A 16793-nucleotide genomic window follows, 5' to 3' on the forward strand; every position below is an offset into this window, starting at 1 on the left:
ACAGCCTCTGGCGTACAGCATCTGTGTCAAGCTGAGCAGAGTCTGCGTCTCTGTTGCAGGCTGACCATTGCTGTGCCTGCGACCACCATTTGCTTTACTTGTGAAGTGTTATACTGTAGTTGAAACCCAATTACCTGTCATATTGGTCCCACTGAATTGCAAAAATCTGAGCTACTGCGCAGTAAGCATGAGTCCTGTGACAGTGCACACTCCTCTGCATGAACTCCTCTGAGGACTTTTAGTCTGTGAGGTTCATGGACTTCTGCTGCATTCATGAAGGCCGTGGCAGAAAGAATAGGTATGAATGAGGACTGACAATGTAAGAATTGTGCAAATGCTGCAACTTATTATGAGGTCGATCATATTTCACTTTATGTAAGAATCAAGTTAATATGACTTTTTTATATTTGTTCATGTGATGTGGGCGTTGCTGGCTAGGCCTGCATTTATTCCCCATCCCTAATTGCCCTTGGGAAGTGGGTGGTGAGCTGCCTTCTTGAACCTCTGCAGAGCGAACATTGAATGACATGTGGTTTGCTGATATTTAGCTGTGTTACAAGGAAGCTGGAAGGTCCCCATCTCCCCACCTCTGACAGCTAGAGTATGAAATGCTATTGGTCTCCAGTGCTTGAGTAATTATGGGCTGTAAGACCTGTGGAGGACCACCTTCGGTTCTCTCACTCTCCCATATGTCTCCATCAACACGGGAAATAATAAATCTATGAGTGACTATGATAGCATATGCACAACCAATTAAGGCAGTGCATTTGTTGAGGATGACTACCAGGGAGAGGCAAGAAATTGTATAAGGGTAAATCTGAGTAGCAGTGGTGGATAGATAGATAGGTATGTGAAGAAGTGCACAGAAAGAGAAGGATGGGTGCCCTTGCAAGGTAAGTGGGTGTGAGCAGTGATGTGATGGAGTATTCTTGAGAATGCAGAGTGAAGGGGAGGGGTGATGCACATTGCAGAATGTGCAACTGTAATCACTGTTCCTAAGGTGGTTAGGTTATTAAAGTCCTTGCTGCACTGAATCCAGGAGCATGACACAGTGGTTCTGTTGTTGACTTCTTGGATCATCTTCAGACAATGAGCATCTCCAATAAGAGAGAGTCATGAATCTGGTAGCATACTCTCCATTTACCTGGCTGAGTGCAGTTTCAACAATACTAAAGAAGCTCAACAACATCAGGGTCAAAGCACTTGATCAGCACCCCATCCACCACCTTAAATATTCACTCCCTCCATCACTAGCACACAGTGGCTCCGGAGTGCAGCATATATAAGTTGCACTGTAGCAACGCAGCAGACACATGGGAACACCACCGCCTACATGTTCCCCTTCAAGTCATACACCATCCTGACCTGGAACTATAGCAACATTCATTCATTGTCGCTGGGTCAAAATCCTGAACTTCCTTCCTAACAGCACTGTGGGTGTAGCGACACCACATGGACTTCAGTGGTTTAAGATGGCAGCTCACCACCACCTTCTCAAGGGCAAATAGGAACAGGTAATAAATGGTACCCTTGCCAGCACCACCCACATTCAATGAGTGAAATTTTTAAAAAGCCATGCCTTCTTTGTGGCAGCAATTGGTTTCTTCCTCCCATTGAGGGGAAGAGTATTTCTTCTCTACTCCTCACAATCCCCAGCAATATATTAATTGTCAAATTGAGGTGCAGTCTGCCCTAAATCCATCATGAAACCTCTCCACTCTTTGTTCAAACCTCTACACCTTCCAAAATCCATTTTTGGATTTGCTCTTTAAATATGGAAGTTGAAATTTAATCACACAAGTCTTCTTCACGCCACTGCCATGCAATTGATGCCAAACTCGGAGGCAAAATGATAACGTGCTGCCTGCATTAAAATAAGACACAGGAACAGAAGTAGGCCATTCAGCCTATCGAGTCTGCTCTGCCATTCAATGAGATCATGGCTAATCTGATAATCCTCAACTCCACTTTCCTGCCTTTTCCCCATATCCCTTGATTCCCTTACTGATTAAAAATCTATCTATAGCAGCCTTGAATATACTTACTGACCCAGCCTCTCCAGCCATCTGCATGAAAGAATTCCACAGATTGACTACCCTCTGAGAGAAGAAATTCTTCCTCATCTCTGTTTTAAATGGGCAACCCCGTACCCTGAGATTATGCCCTCTGGTTCTAGAGCCTCCCACAAAGGGAAACAACCTCTCAGCATCTATCCTGTCAAGCCCCCTAAGAATCTTATATATTTCAATAAAGTTGCCTCTTATTCCTCTAAACTCCAATGAGTACAGGCCCAACCTACTCAACCTTTCCTCATAAGAAAATCCCGCCACACCCGGGATCAACCAAGTGAACCTTTGCTGGACTGCCTCCAATGCCAGTATATCTTTCCTTAGATAAGGGAACCAAAACTGTTCACAGTATTCTAGGTGTGGTCTAACTAGTGCCTTGTATAGTTTTAGCAAGACTTCGCTATTTTTACACTCCATTCCCTTTGAAATAAAGGCCACTTCATTTGCCTTCCCTATTACCTGTTGAACTTTTATGTTAACTTTTTGGGATTCATGCACAAGAACACCCAAATCCTTCTCTGCTGCAGCCTTCTGCAGTATTTCTCCATTTGAATAATATTCAGCTCCCCTATTCTTCCTGCTGAAATGCATAACCTCACATTTTCCCATACTATATTCCATCTGCCAAGTTTTAGCCCACTCACTTAACCTGTCTATATCCCTCTGTAGACTCCTTGTGTTATCCTCACCACTTGCCTTCCCACCTATTTTTGTGTCATCTACAAACTTGGGGATAGTACATTCATTTCCCTCATCTAAATCATTAATATATATTGTAAAATATTGAGGCCCCAGCACCAATCCCTATGGCACTCCACAAGTTACAGGTTGTCATCCCGAAAATGCCCCCCTTATCCCAACTCTCTGTCTTCTATTAGTTAGCCAATCTTCTAACCATGCTCCAACACCATGGGCTCTTATCTTATTAAGTAGCCTTATGTTCAGTACCTTATCAAACACCTTTTGGAAATCCAAATATATTACATCTACTGGTTCCCCTTTATCTATCCTGCTTGTTACCTCCTCAAAGAATTCTAATAAATTTGTTAGGCATGATTTCCCCTTCCTAAAGCCATGCTGACTCTGCTTGATTAGATTATGTATTTCTAAATGCTCAGTCATTACATCCTTTATAATAGACTCCAACATTTTCCCAATGGCAGAGGCTCTGAGCTTACTTCTAATTTTCCCACACAATATCAGACTCCTGCCCTTAGCTTCGATTGTGCCTCAGAGTTAATATCAGTGCTAGCAAACCTCAGTAAGGATTATTCAATTTGATTGTGTATCCCAGGCTGTTGACTGAGGCAAGGGAAGAGATAGCAGGGGCGCTGGCAATAATTTTCAATACCTCTCTCGCCACAGGAGAGGTGCCAGAGGACTGCAGGACAGCCAATATGGTACCATTATTCAAGAAGGGAGGAAGGCATAAACCAGGGAACTACAGGCCAGTCAGTCCAACCTCAGTGATGGGGAAACTATCGGAAGCAATTCTGAGGGACAGAATTAATCTACACTTGGGGAGGCGGGGATTAATCAAGGACAGTCAGCGTGGTTTTGTTAAGGGGAGGTCATGTCTGACCAATTTGATTGAATTTCTCAAAGAGGTGACCAGTTGTGTAGATGAGGGCAATGCATTTGATGTAGTCTACTTGGACTTCAGAAAGGCTTTTGATAAGGTCCCACATGGGAGACTGATAACGAAGGTAAGAGCCCATGGGATCCAAGGCAATTTGACAAATTGGATCCAGAATTGGTTGAGTGGCAGGAAGCAGAGAGCGATGGTCGAGGTATATTTTTGTGATTAGATGCCTGTGTCCAGTGGGGTTCCACAGGTATCGGTGTTGGGTCCCTTCCTGTTTGTTGTATATATAAACGATTTAGACTTGAATGTAGGAGGGTTGATCAGTAAGTTCGCGGATGACACGAAAATTGGTGGGGTGGTAAATAGTGAGGAGGATAGCCTTAGATTGCAGGAGGATATAGACGGGCTGGACAATGGGCTGATCAGTGGCAAATCCGAATAAGTGTGAAGTGATGCACTTGGGCAGGACAAACAAGGCACGGGAATACACGATGAATGGTTGGACCCTGGTAAGCACCAAGGATCAGAGGGACCTTGGTGTGCATGTCCACCTGTCCCTTAAGGTAGCGGGACAGGTAGGTAAGATGGTTAAGAAGGCATATGGGATACTTGCCTTTATTAGCTGAGGCATAGAATATAAGAGCAGGGAGGTTATGCTGGAACTGTATAAAACGCTGGTTAGGCCACAGCTAGAGTATTGCATGCAGCTCTGGAATCCGCATTATAGGAAGGATATGATTACACTAGAGAGAGTGCAGAGGAGATTTACCAGGATGTTGCCTGGGCTGGAGAGTTTTAGGTAAGAGGAGAGATTGGATAGACTGAGGTTATTTTCCTTGGAGCAGAGGAGATTGAGGGAGGACATGATTGAGGTGTACAAAATTATGAGGGGCATAGAGAGGATGGACAGGAAGGAACTTTTCCCCTTAGTGGAGGGACCAATAACCAGGGGGTATAGATTTAAGGTAAGGGGCAGGGGGTTTAGAGGGAATGTGAGGAAGAATTTTTCCACCCAGAGGATGGTGGGAATCTGGAACTCACTGCCTGAAAGGCTGGTAAAGGCAGAAACCCTCACAGCATTTAAGAAGTATTTGGATGTGCACTTGCGATGCCATGGCAGACAAGGCTATCGGCCTAGTGCTGGAAAATGGGATTAGAATAGTTAGGTACTTGTTTGACCGGCGCAGACTCAATGGCCCGAAGGGCCTTTTTCTGTGCTGTAGACCTCTATGACTCTATGATTGGTTCAGAAGATATACGATTGCTTGCACTGTTCACATAGGTCCCAGATGCCCTGCAGAGGGCACCATTCTGTTTTGACTCTTGAATACCGATGTGGACAACCTGTGGCTTGTGAACCCATCAGGGTTCTGAGTACAGCCCACAAGACATTTTGTTGACCATTGCCCATGCACATGGTTACCAGATTCCGCTGGTTCCCATCCACATAGTTTTTTCCACCGGTATTACTAAAGTGATAAGCGCACAAAGCAAGGGCACATGAAGTGAGGTACATGCTGATTGCACACAACATTGACCATTGACTGTGAGAGCCGTGCGCTCCCTCTGTGTCCAATCAGAGTGCTGCTATGGTTCAATCGGCACACCCCACAAATTCTAGGTACACAAGCGCAGTTAGAAAAGTTATCCTATCCCAGGAGACCATCTTGGTTATGACACCGGTGGATGTGGGAGGTTGCACTTTTTTACATTACTTTTGTTGGTAATTTAATTTACCCCTAATTATATAATGGATCGCATTGTGTTGAAGTGGCGTGATAAAGAAGGAGAATCAAGTGCAAAATAAAAGAGTATAGAGGAAGAAGTATTCAAAAAGAGGAAAATTGGTGACAAGGGCAGAATGGTAAAAGCTGGATTATTTTGTAATTGAACGGAAAGGGGTCATTTTGCTTAATTTGCAATGAGGTAATATCAGTTTCAAAAAAATACAACATTAAAAGACATTATGAAACACGGATTTCCTCTCACATAGCACAATTTCTGGTAGGTTCTGCCCAACGTGTTTGACCGTTTCCAAATCTGAAGGAAGCAGTGGAAACACAGAAGCAGGTACTTAGAGGAGCATTAAATGAGAGTGATGCAGTGACTTTGGCTAGCTTTAGTATTGCTTGATCATTTGCAAAAAATGGAAAGCCATTCTCCGGTGGCAAATTAGTGAAACAATGCATCATCAAATCCTCAGATTTATTTGATGGGTTTAAAAACCAAGAGGAAATTATCAAATTTGTTAAATATCTGCAACTCAGCAGGTGTACTGTAAGTCACAGAGTGCAAGATATAACTGCCGATCTGGCAAAGCAGCTTTTCAGAACTGTACATTGAAGTGAGGCTATCAGTATATCAGACTATCAGTGGATGAATGCAAAGATTTTAATGACTTTGCTCAGCTCTGCATATGGGTTTGTTGTATTGACAGTGATCTGAATGTGACAGAAGAATTTTTAGATCTCTTGGCAATACATGGGCAAGCACAGGGCTCAGTATTTTTCGAGGCATTTGCTGATTCTTTCAAAGAGCCTGAGTTATCTTTGGAAAAAATTGTTTCAATTATAACAGATGGGTGCCCTGCTATGACAGGAACACACCGTGGATTTGTAGCTTTGTTGAAAGCTTGTGTACTGACATATTTGGTATGCATTGCATAATACACCAAGAAGTGCTCTGCCCTAAACATGACGAGGGAGACAGACTGAAAGCTGTAATGGACAAAGTGGTACAGATTATTAACTTCATACATGCTCGCCCCCTGCATCACCATCAGTTTGTGGAACTTCTGGACCAAATTGAAACAGAATATGGAGACCTCGTCATGCACACTGAAGTGTGCTAGCTAAGCCGTGGTAAAGTACTGGACCACCTCCTGGCAGAAATCTCAAATATACCCAGAGAAAGAAGATGAAAATTGGATTTTGGATGTGGCTTTTCTTGCCGACATCACTGGTTACCTGAATGCATAGAACAAGTCATTGCAGAGGAAAAATCACCCCTTGCACACTCTAGCTGCTATTGTCAGAAAATTCATGCTACACTTGCAGTTAATGTTCACTCAGTTACCTTCATGTGACTACACTCACTTCCCAAATTGGAAAGAAATGCTGGAGAAACACTCTGATCAAGGAAATGAATATGATCCGTCAGTTCACATACAAGTGCTGCAGACACTGGCAGAGCGTTTTGAGAACCGCTTTTCTTCTCTGAGTGATCTGAAGCCTTCTTGTTGCTCTCGAATCTATTTGAATTTGATCTGAGCAAATGTGGCATAGTATGTCAAAGGCTTGGAGTTGATAAAAGAAAGTTTGGGGAAGAATTAATTGATGTTCATGCCCTGGATGAAGACAAAATTAACCAGCTAAAGTGGAAAGGGATACGAGAAATTTGGTTGAATATCCCTGATCCAGTTCTCCAGCATTGCATTGCAAAGCTGATGTCAATCTTTGGATCAACATACACATGCAAGCAGACTTTTTCTGCTGTAGGACACATTAAATACAAAAATCATAATGGACTAACGGATGGAAACCTCAGTGCTGAATTGCGGAGCATCTGCACATCCCTGAGTCCTAATCTAAGAACGCTTGTGGAGATCCAACCAGAAGTTGCACTGAGTATGATGTAAGGGGAGCGTATTTATTTTGTTTTTACCAACTGAAGTTGACAACAGTTCTATTAATATATGAATGATTAAGCATTTTCTATAACTCGTTATGAAATATTCGGCATGTATCAAATGTATTTAATCTTATTCATGGGGTCATGGTTAGTGCACATGCCCGATTTCAATTTTGTGGCCCACCGAGATGAAACAGCCCACTCACTAGCCTAGGTTGCCCATCACTACTCTAATAACTGCAAGTTGCAGGGCAAACGCCTATAGGAAGTCTACATTTACATTGACTAAAATCTGGGCTTGTTTCTGGCTCTTATACTTGTTAAACCTTGAGACAATGCACATTGCAATTTTTACTAGAATGAAGTTCTTGCGAGCTTGGGAACTTTAATTCTCAATAACAGGTTGGTGGGATGTTAAAATGTTAAAAATCTGAATCCTAACCCCAACCCACCAACCTAGAGTTTTAATTGAAGGGTAAGAGGGAGAGGAATCCAACCCACTCTCAGAAAGCAGATTGGCAATTTAACCATTATAAGGTGGCTTGTACCTCATATTTAAATGCCATTTTAAGTGTTAACCTGGTCAATTTTCTGGGCCTTTGGAAATCCATTGGCTAAAGGGAGGTTAGGACAGTTGGATCCAGGAGGTAAGTGCATTCCCACATGCTTGTTGCATCCAGCTTACGTGCTGCATGAACCCTCCATGATCGGATACACCTGATACTTCCAATCTCTCCTAATTCATCGACTCTTCGGATCTCCTCCACAAGAAAAATAAACTCTACTAAGAATATTTTAACATTGACATTGGTCTATCAGTCTTAGACAAATGCATTATACCGAAATCATGTTTGACCCATGCTGGAGCATTCCTGCCACTACACCTTCTCATGGAACTGCATTTACAAAACATCAGTGTACACCAAGAATCGGCTGGCTGAATTTTAATGCTATAATTCAACCACTGAATTTGCTGAAACTTATAAATCAAAGCGGTTGCTCTTTTGGTTTGTGTTATCAGAACCATTTGATTGAATTATAACTTTATAACTTATAGCAAGTTACCTATTCTGTATTATTTTTACTGGTGGGAATTGTCATCATTGTGGGCTGTGAAATGTCAGGAATACCCATAGGATAAATACCCAGAGTTGCTGCAGTCACAGTCTAACTTTTTTTTGTTACGTTGCAACAGCCAAATGTTGGAGGCAGCAGTGACAACAGATACAATGTGATTGACTGAAGACTGTAAGATAAGTTGAATTTATGACACATAACTCTAAATAGTTTCTGAGTCACCAGATTGTTTTTTGAAGTTATTGGAATGTTTCTGCATTATCAGTGGTGAACCTCTCCTGTTAATATCCAGACAAAGCCCTAAGGGGTATATACAATGTCTGGCAATGTTGATCACAGAGAAATTTTCTGGTTTCTAAATCCGTTAATGCAACTCAGATTAAATATTGTTAAGGAATGATATTGTGTGCCAAATTGCTTTGTGTACCACATATTGTGTAATATTCATTGATATATTAATATATATTCTTGGTATGAGCAGATTTTGCTCACATCAATATTCTGGTGCTGTCTAGATACTTATCATGTTGTGGTATTATAAAATATGGTCCCACATGTCCTGGATTAAGGGATTTTGATCTTTGCATTTTGCTCAGAATTGTTACTTTCAGTCATTCTTTTACACTATCATTGCCATATAAGCCCGTAGAACATGAGCCAGGTCAATATAAATACATGTTTACATGTTTTTAATGTAGTTTGTAAAAGTTAAAGTGCTGCATTTGTTGCATTAATCTATGATAATCTGAACAACTCACACCAGTAAATTTTAAACATTTTAAAAGCAGACAGAATGTAACAAAACAAGTCACTGAAAGTGACTGATAAAAAGAACTTGCTATTTTGTTTCACGTTGCTAACAAAAAAATGATTGAAAGATTTGGAAACGTTTGCAATCTTTTTTCCAACCATGCCAACGGCCTTCAAAGGCATGAATGTTGTCTTATCCAACTAAAAATAGATTATCCAGTTTAGTAAATTGTTTCACAGGTACTTTTTAAAGTTTCTGTGAAGATGAAAGGCCATCAGCCCAAGCTTGGAAATTTGTTTGGCTGGTTCATTTGAAGTTAACTGTACCTTATAGCGTAGGATAAAAACAAAATACTGAGGATGCTGGAAATCTGAAACAAAAACAAAAAGTGCTGGAAAATCTCAGCAGGTCTGACAGCATCTGTGGAGAGAAAGAGTTAATGTTTCGAGTCCGCATGTGGACTTTTGTACGTTATAGCCTGATTTCTTTTGTGCCTAAATTCACAATTGAGGAGCATGCAGACACGTGTACCTAATTTGCTGCGTGCCACATTTTCTGGCAAAGAAACTGGTCAGGCACAATGAGATTGTGATATAACTAGATAAACTATAATTGGTCCTATTATTTTCTTCTTGCTGCTCTTCACCTTTCATAAATAAAATAAGAGCATGACTATTTTGCCTGGTCTGCAGAAGCAGTCGTCTTAAAACTGGGGAACAAATTGTATTGTTGGTTAGAATTATTTTCTGCTTCATGGTGACCATTTAATTTTTGTTTTATTTTCTGTTGCAGTGGAGGGCCTTTTTTTTTTGCTATTGCAAGACTTTTATTTGCCAATAGTTTTCTTATAGTACTTTTGCTGGCAGTTCCAAGTTAATATGCTGTAGTAACTAAGGATGGGAATTCCACTGGGAGGTTCCCATTGCACTCCACAGTTTGGATGAGAAAGATGAGTTTATGAGCAGGTAACAAGGCAGGTGCACCTATACCTGAGGTGTTATGCCTCAACATGTATGTCAATGCTTGTTGTCATGTCCAGTGAAGGCATCTTGTATTCACAACTTTCAAGAAACAAACTCTATTCAACGTGGAAACTGTATTTTTAAAGAGGGAAATGAAGAAACATGGAATAATGGAAATTGTGCTCTCCCAAAGTGGCTGCCAGAAAGGCAGGTGACTACTGTATGTGGTTTCTAGACAGACAAGGTTTAACTCATGTCTGAATATACTTTTGGAAAGTCAGTTAAGTGTAAATGTGCATGGGTGGAGGACACTCCCTTGAAAAGACATTCAAAATGCGAGACTACTTGTGGAATTTACAGCCCATTGAGCAAAGTTGTACCAGATTTGCACTGTGTGGTAGCAGGTGGGTAAAACAATGTTTTCCTGTCAGCTGCAATGACAGCTTTTCATGCAGTATCGCCCCAAATCCGCCACATTAATTATGCATTCCCGGGATACATGCCATTTCAATGGCAGGCGGGCTCCAATTTGCCTGCCACACCGTTACCTCTCAGCTTCATCACGCCAGGCACCACATTTAATGTACAGCCCCACTCAGTGCTTCCAGCCCAGGATTGCAGCAAAGAAGACATGGCCCCAAAAGGCAAGAAGACTGCAGCCCTCGAGCGCCTTTTGGATGCTGTAGAGGCCCGCTGTGATGCCCTCTAGCCCTGCTCTGGCTGCAGGAGGGGCAGCAACATTACCACTCCAGCTTGGTAGGCAATGGCAGTGGTGATCAGTGCCAATGCTGCACAGAAGAGGTTGACCATCCAATGCAGATAGAGGATGAATGATCTAATCTGTGCAGCCAAGGTAAGGCAACCATCTCATCACTCTAAACTCACACACTCAAGCCCATCACACAGTCACTGGCATCTCACTCACTGCCAGCTCAAGGGACATCACCACCCATTCTCACACACAGACTCACAATTCCATCTGGCCTCATCTCCTCTGGAGACTGCCTCCTCAGCCCTCACAATCTTGAGGCCACTTGCACAGATCAACGTGTGCCCCCACACACACCCTGGGATAACCTCCTTCCCCAGTACAGTTCTCGTCTTGCAGCCTCTTCCCTTGCCTGAGGCCACTTCTCCCCCCTCCCCAAGCAAGCTCTAGCCCCGCAGCTGTTGAAAAGCCACCCACATATGGCTGATCTGGTAGGTAGACACCTGCCTCTTAGTGATGTGGTGCTGTCTGTGAAGACGGACGCTGATGACTGTGAGTGCTGACTGAAGCAAGGTAGTCAAACAAACCTTAAAGTCCCGAGTGAAGTGCAGCCAATCACGCTCTTGTGCATACATGCTGCTGTGAAACATGTCAGCGTGTTTTCCCACCGACATGGGTGGAAAATCCAGTGGCAGTGGGATGAGTCCGGCAGGCTGGCCTTATAATGATATACTGACGTATTACAATGAGGTTCTCGATGTCCAATAGTGGGGAACACGGCCCGCCATCAACGGGCTGAGCGGACAATGGGCCTTCTTGCCATATTGTCCACTCGTGCCACCGAACAGAAAACCCCAGCCATTGTCTGTGTATGTACAGAAACTCAAATACAATGGCCCCCAGACTCAGTGCCTGCGAGCTCAAAACTTAACAAAGAGAGGTATGAAGGAACCATTTTATCACAATCAGATGTGAATGGCCACCATTGTGTAGCAATGGCTTCTAACTTTGAATCATTTCTGTGGACAATAGATATATTGATCATATGGTCACATGATCAAAACTGACTTCAGATAATACATTTTATCAATCCAAGGACCAGCCAGGGGCAGGTTAGTCCAGAGACCAACAGGGCACAAGATGGATCATCCTTTAGCAAGAAGAAAGGGACCCTGCCAAATACAACCAGCCAACCCAGGCTGTGAGAATAGGACTAATTTGTCTTCACCTGCAAAAGTTTGTCTCGACAGAAACTCAGCCACAACTCTGCATGGAATCTAGAAACTTCCAATCTCCATTTTTACCTTCAAAAAACCAGAAGAGAAAACCCATCAGGCCCACAATGTTTGCATCGTGAAGGACTAATTTAAACATGTGATATTGCTCCTTGTTATTCTGTTAATAACCTAAATGCATGCTTTGTCTCTAAATCCCATCTTTTCTTGTGTGTATGTGTCTACGTATTTGAGGGTGAGTATTTTCGTTGTGTTTACACCTTCACACTGAGGCCACCCTCCACCATGTTTTGTGGTACTACCACTGTGCTAAATGTGGTAAATTTAGAACAGACCTAGCAGCTTGAAACTAGGCATCCATGAGGTGCCATGGATCATTAGCAGCAGGAAACTTGTATTCCAACCACAACCTGTAATCTTATGACCCAGCATATCATTCACTCTACAATTACTATCAAGCAAAAGGACCATCCCTAGTTCAATGTATGGTGTAGAAGAGCATGCACGATGCAGCACCAGGTATACCTAAAACTGAGGTGCCAAGCCAGTGAAGCTATAACACAGAGCCACATACATGCTAAGTAGCAGAACCAGCTTTCTATAGACAGAGCTATATCAGATCAAAACTCTGTAGTCCTGCCACACATAGTCGTGAATGGTGGTGGACAATTAAACAACTAATGGAGGAGATTCCATGAACATTGCCATCCTCAATGATGGTAGAGCTCAGCAATTGAGTTTGCAACCATCTTCAGCCGGGAGTGCCGAGTGGATAATCAATTTTGGCCTACTCTTGAGGGCCTCACCATCACAGACGCCAATCTTCAGCCAATTCAATTCACTCCACGTGATAGCAAGAAATAGCTGAGCCCATTGGTTACAAGTGTTGGGGCCTCAACAACACCCCTGCTGCAATGCTAAAGACTTGTGCTCCAGAACTAGCCATGCCTTTAGCCAAGCTATTCCCATACAGCTATAGCACTGGCACCAAGCCAAGAAAGTGGAAAATGTTCCAGCTATGTTCTGTGCACAAAAAGCAGAACAATCAAATTAGGTCAATTATTGCCACATTAGCCTACTTTTGATCATCAGCAAAGTGATAGATGGGGGTTAGTGACAGTGTACTCACCAATAACCTGCTCACCAATGCTCAGTTTGGGTTCTGCCAGGGCTGCTCAGCTCCACACCTCATGGTCAAATCTGGACAAAAGAGTTAAATTCCAGTGAACATTTGAGGACTCTGGGTCTATACTCGATGGAGTTTAGAAGGATGAGGGGGGATCTGATTGAAACTTACAGTATACTGAAAGGCCTGGACAGAGTGGATGTGGGGAAGATGTTTCCATTAGTAGGAGAGACTAGGACCCGAGGGCACAGCCTCAGAGTAAAGGGAAGACCTTTTAGAACAGAGGTGAGGAGAAACTTCTTTAGCCAGAGAGTGGTGAATCTATGGAATTCATTGCCACAGAAGGCTGTGGAGGCCAGGTCATTGAGTGTATTTAAGACCGAGATAGATAGGTTCTTGATTGGTAAGGGGATCAAAGGTTACGGGGAGAAGGCGGGAGAATGGGGTTGAGAAACTTATCAGCCATGATTGAATGGCGGAGCAGACTCGATGGGCCGAATGGGAGGTGAGAGTACCTGCCCTTGACAACAAGGCAATATTTGACTGAGTGTGGCATCAAGGAACCCTAGTAAAAATTGAAGTCAATGGGAATCATGGGAAGTTATATCTAACACAAAGGAAGATTGTTGTGGTTGTTGAAGGCCAATCAAATCAGCCCAGGGCATCACAGGCAGCATCCTAGACCAAATCATCATCAGCTGTTTCCTCAAGGACCTTCAGTCTGTAATAAGGACAGAAGTGGGATTTTTTTGTTGATGATTACATGGTGCTCATTCCCATTCGCAACTCCCCAGATAATGATGCAGTCTGTGTCTGAATGGACCTGAAAAATATCAGACCCAACAATATTCACACCATGCAAGTGCAAAGAAATGACTATCTCCAACAAGAGAGATCCTTGACATTCAACATCGTGAGCACCATCAAATTCCCCCACCACCAACATTTATGGTCCACCATTGACCAGAAACTTAATTAGACCTGCTACATAAATACTGTGGCTACAAGAGCAGGTCAGAAACAGGATATTCTATTGTGAATGGCTTACTTCCTCACTCCTCAAAGTCTTCCCACCGTCTACAAGGCACAAGTCCGGAATACTAATGGAATACACTTGTCTGGATGAGTGCAGCCCCACAACACTCAAAAAACACAACACCATCCAGAACAAAGCAGTCAGCATGATTGGCACCCCATCCAGTGCAGTGGCAACAGTATGTGCCACTTACAAGTTGCACTGCAGCATCTCACCAAGGCTTGTTCAACAGCACCTCCGATACCCTTGACTGCTGCCACCTAAGATAGTAGATGCATGGGAACAGCACCATCTGCAAGTTCCCCTTCAAGTCACATATCATTCTGACTTGGAAATATACTATTATTCCATCATCATCGTCGAGTCAAAATCCTGGAATTCCATATATAACAGCACTGTGGGAGTACCTTCACTAGATCGACCGTAACAATTTGAGAAGGTGGCTTACCACCATCTTCTCGGGAACAATTAGAGATGAGCAATAAATGCTGACCTTGCCAGCAATACCCACGTCATGTGTATGAATAAAAAATTAACTGCTGTCTGCTGGGCCAGAGGGTCATGCTTTGCCAGTAACTGTAAAAGTCACCGCAGCCTTTAATTTCCTTCCTTTCTACTTTTTCTAACTCCCCCTCATGCCTACCAGTTGGCTCTGATTCTAGCTTTAATGAGTCTGCTACTTATTTTTTGTAATCAGAAGTGACCCCATGATGGTAGACTGTAAGACTAAAGAAGCTTGTCCCAAATGTTGAGAGAATTATGTATGTAATGGATCATGAAATTGCAAATTTAATTGCTGAATTAGTAAAAAATATGGTGCCAGTCATTTGTAAGATAATAAAACTGATCAGATAGACATTTTGGCCCAGATCTTCTGTCTCCAGATTGTTGGAGACCGGACGTACCCCCAAGGTAAACTTTGGAATCCTGCGGAAGACCCAATGCTATGACTCCGTGGGAATTGCCTAGCAAGTTTGAACTTCCGATGGGTAATTCTTCTGTTTCCAAAAAAGTCTCAGACTCTCAGTTAGAATCAGAAACTTCAGACTTACTTACCTGAGTAGTTAGCCAGGAAATGTTAGTCAGAAAAATCCTAGTCTAACCCTGGGTAACTATACAACTGACAGCACTGACCAAACCCCACCCTGACCTGACCTGACTAGCCCTCACTGCCGGACTTCCTCTCCAACCACCCCCCAACTCCCCTGACTTGACTAGCCCCCACCACCCAACTCTTCCCCCACGATCCCAGATTCTCTCCCAACCTGATCTGACTAGCCTCCACCACCCAGCTCCCCACTCCCGACTCCCCCAAGACTCCTCCCTGACCCAACCTGACTAGTCCCCGCCACCTGGCTCCTCCCCTGTGACCACCCAACACCCCTCCACCCGACCTGACCAGCCCCCACCACCCGACTCCCACCATGCCTGACCCCCTGACCAACCTGACTAGCCTCCACCACCCAACTCCCTGGGCCCTCGATTCCCTCCCGACCTGACCCAACTACCCCCCAGCCCACCTACCAAGTTGCCACCCTACCCACCTGCCACCCTATCCAGCTGCCACCTTACTCAACTGCCACCCAACCCAGCTGCCACTGTACCCACCTACCACCCTACCCAGCTGCCAACCTACCCAGCTGCCACCCTACACAGCTTCCACCCTACCTACCTGCCATTCTACCCAGTTGCCACCCTACTCACTTACCTCACTCATGCTACACACTTACATACCTATACATTCACCCACTCACTCACCCATTCACTTGTACATTCATGCACTAAGACACTGAAAAGCTGTTTAAATGTCCCAAAAGTTTTCAGTGTGTTAGTGAGCACTTACCAGAATACAGCAGCAAGTACCGTAAAAAGAGGGCATGGCTTGTCTTCCTCCTGACAATCCAGCGCTGTGAGGAAGCAGTTCAATGGAAGACCGCTCCGTTTTTTTGAAGAAGCCGGGATTGGGAGATGTGGCCAGAAATCAGGGACAGAGTCTTGGCGCAGAAAGGTAGAAGTGGAACGGCAATCTGATGGTGATTGCCACTCTTTGGAAGATTTGGACCAATGTGCTTTTAAACAGGTGCCTCTTATAGTGATTTTTGGACTTGACACCTTGGTTAGAATTCCTAGATGTCTCAAAGGAAAGTGAAGGCATGCTGATGTCCATGCTATATGGTAAGCAATTTAGATAAACATCTGTAAATATGATTGTTCTGAAATTTGCCTCCAAAATTAAGCAATAATTATTTGAAACCTTTTGTCAATTATCAGTCAGTTTGGTTACTTTAGTGTCAATTCATACAATGCATCAAAATTATTCAATATTAATTCATCACATCATCTTAAACTTGTAAAGGTAGAAATTTGTCTTGGGTGGTACTGCATTGGTGCAACCTGCCCATTGACTTTATTGAATTTCTACTCCTTTAAAAAAAATTGCTTTGTCTGATAGTTAATGTTGTTATCTCTGCACTTAATACATGATTCCATGAAAAGGATTTTTAAAAAATTCTCAATCAAGCATGCTTCTGCAAAAAGAGCCAAGAACACAAATATTTTCACATTGAGAAAGGATGTGTACCCACGGGAAACAGGCATTTTGGTCCCAGATTT

General features: G+C 43.2%; 1 long non-coding RNA gene across 1 annotated transcript in view; it reads right to left on the reverse strand.

The window, feature by feature from the left end:
- LOC144668708 (uncharacterized) overlaps positions 1–13211 on the reverse strand; it is a 78429-nt gene extending 65218 nt beyond the window's left edge. The window contains exon 1 of the long non-coding RNA XR_013573540.1: positions 13148–13211. This is a non-coding gene — a long non-coding RNA (uncharacterized LOC144668708). The remainder of the gene's footprint in view (positions 1–13147) is intronic.
- Positions 13212–16793: the final 3582 nt, after the last annotated feature.

The sequence above is a fragment of the Cetorhinus maximus genome, chromosome 27 (genome assembly GCF_964194155.1).
Source record: "Cetorhinus maximus chromosome 27, sCetMax3.hap1.1, whole genome shotgun sequence".
NCBI classification, from domain to species: Eukaryota; Metazoa; Chordata; class Chondrichthyes; order Lamniformes; family Cetorhinidae; genus Cetorhinus; species Cetorhinus maximus.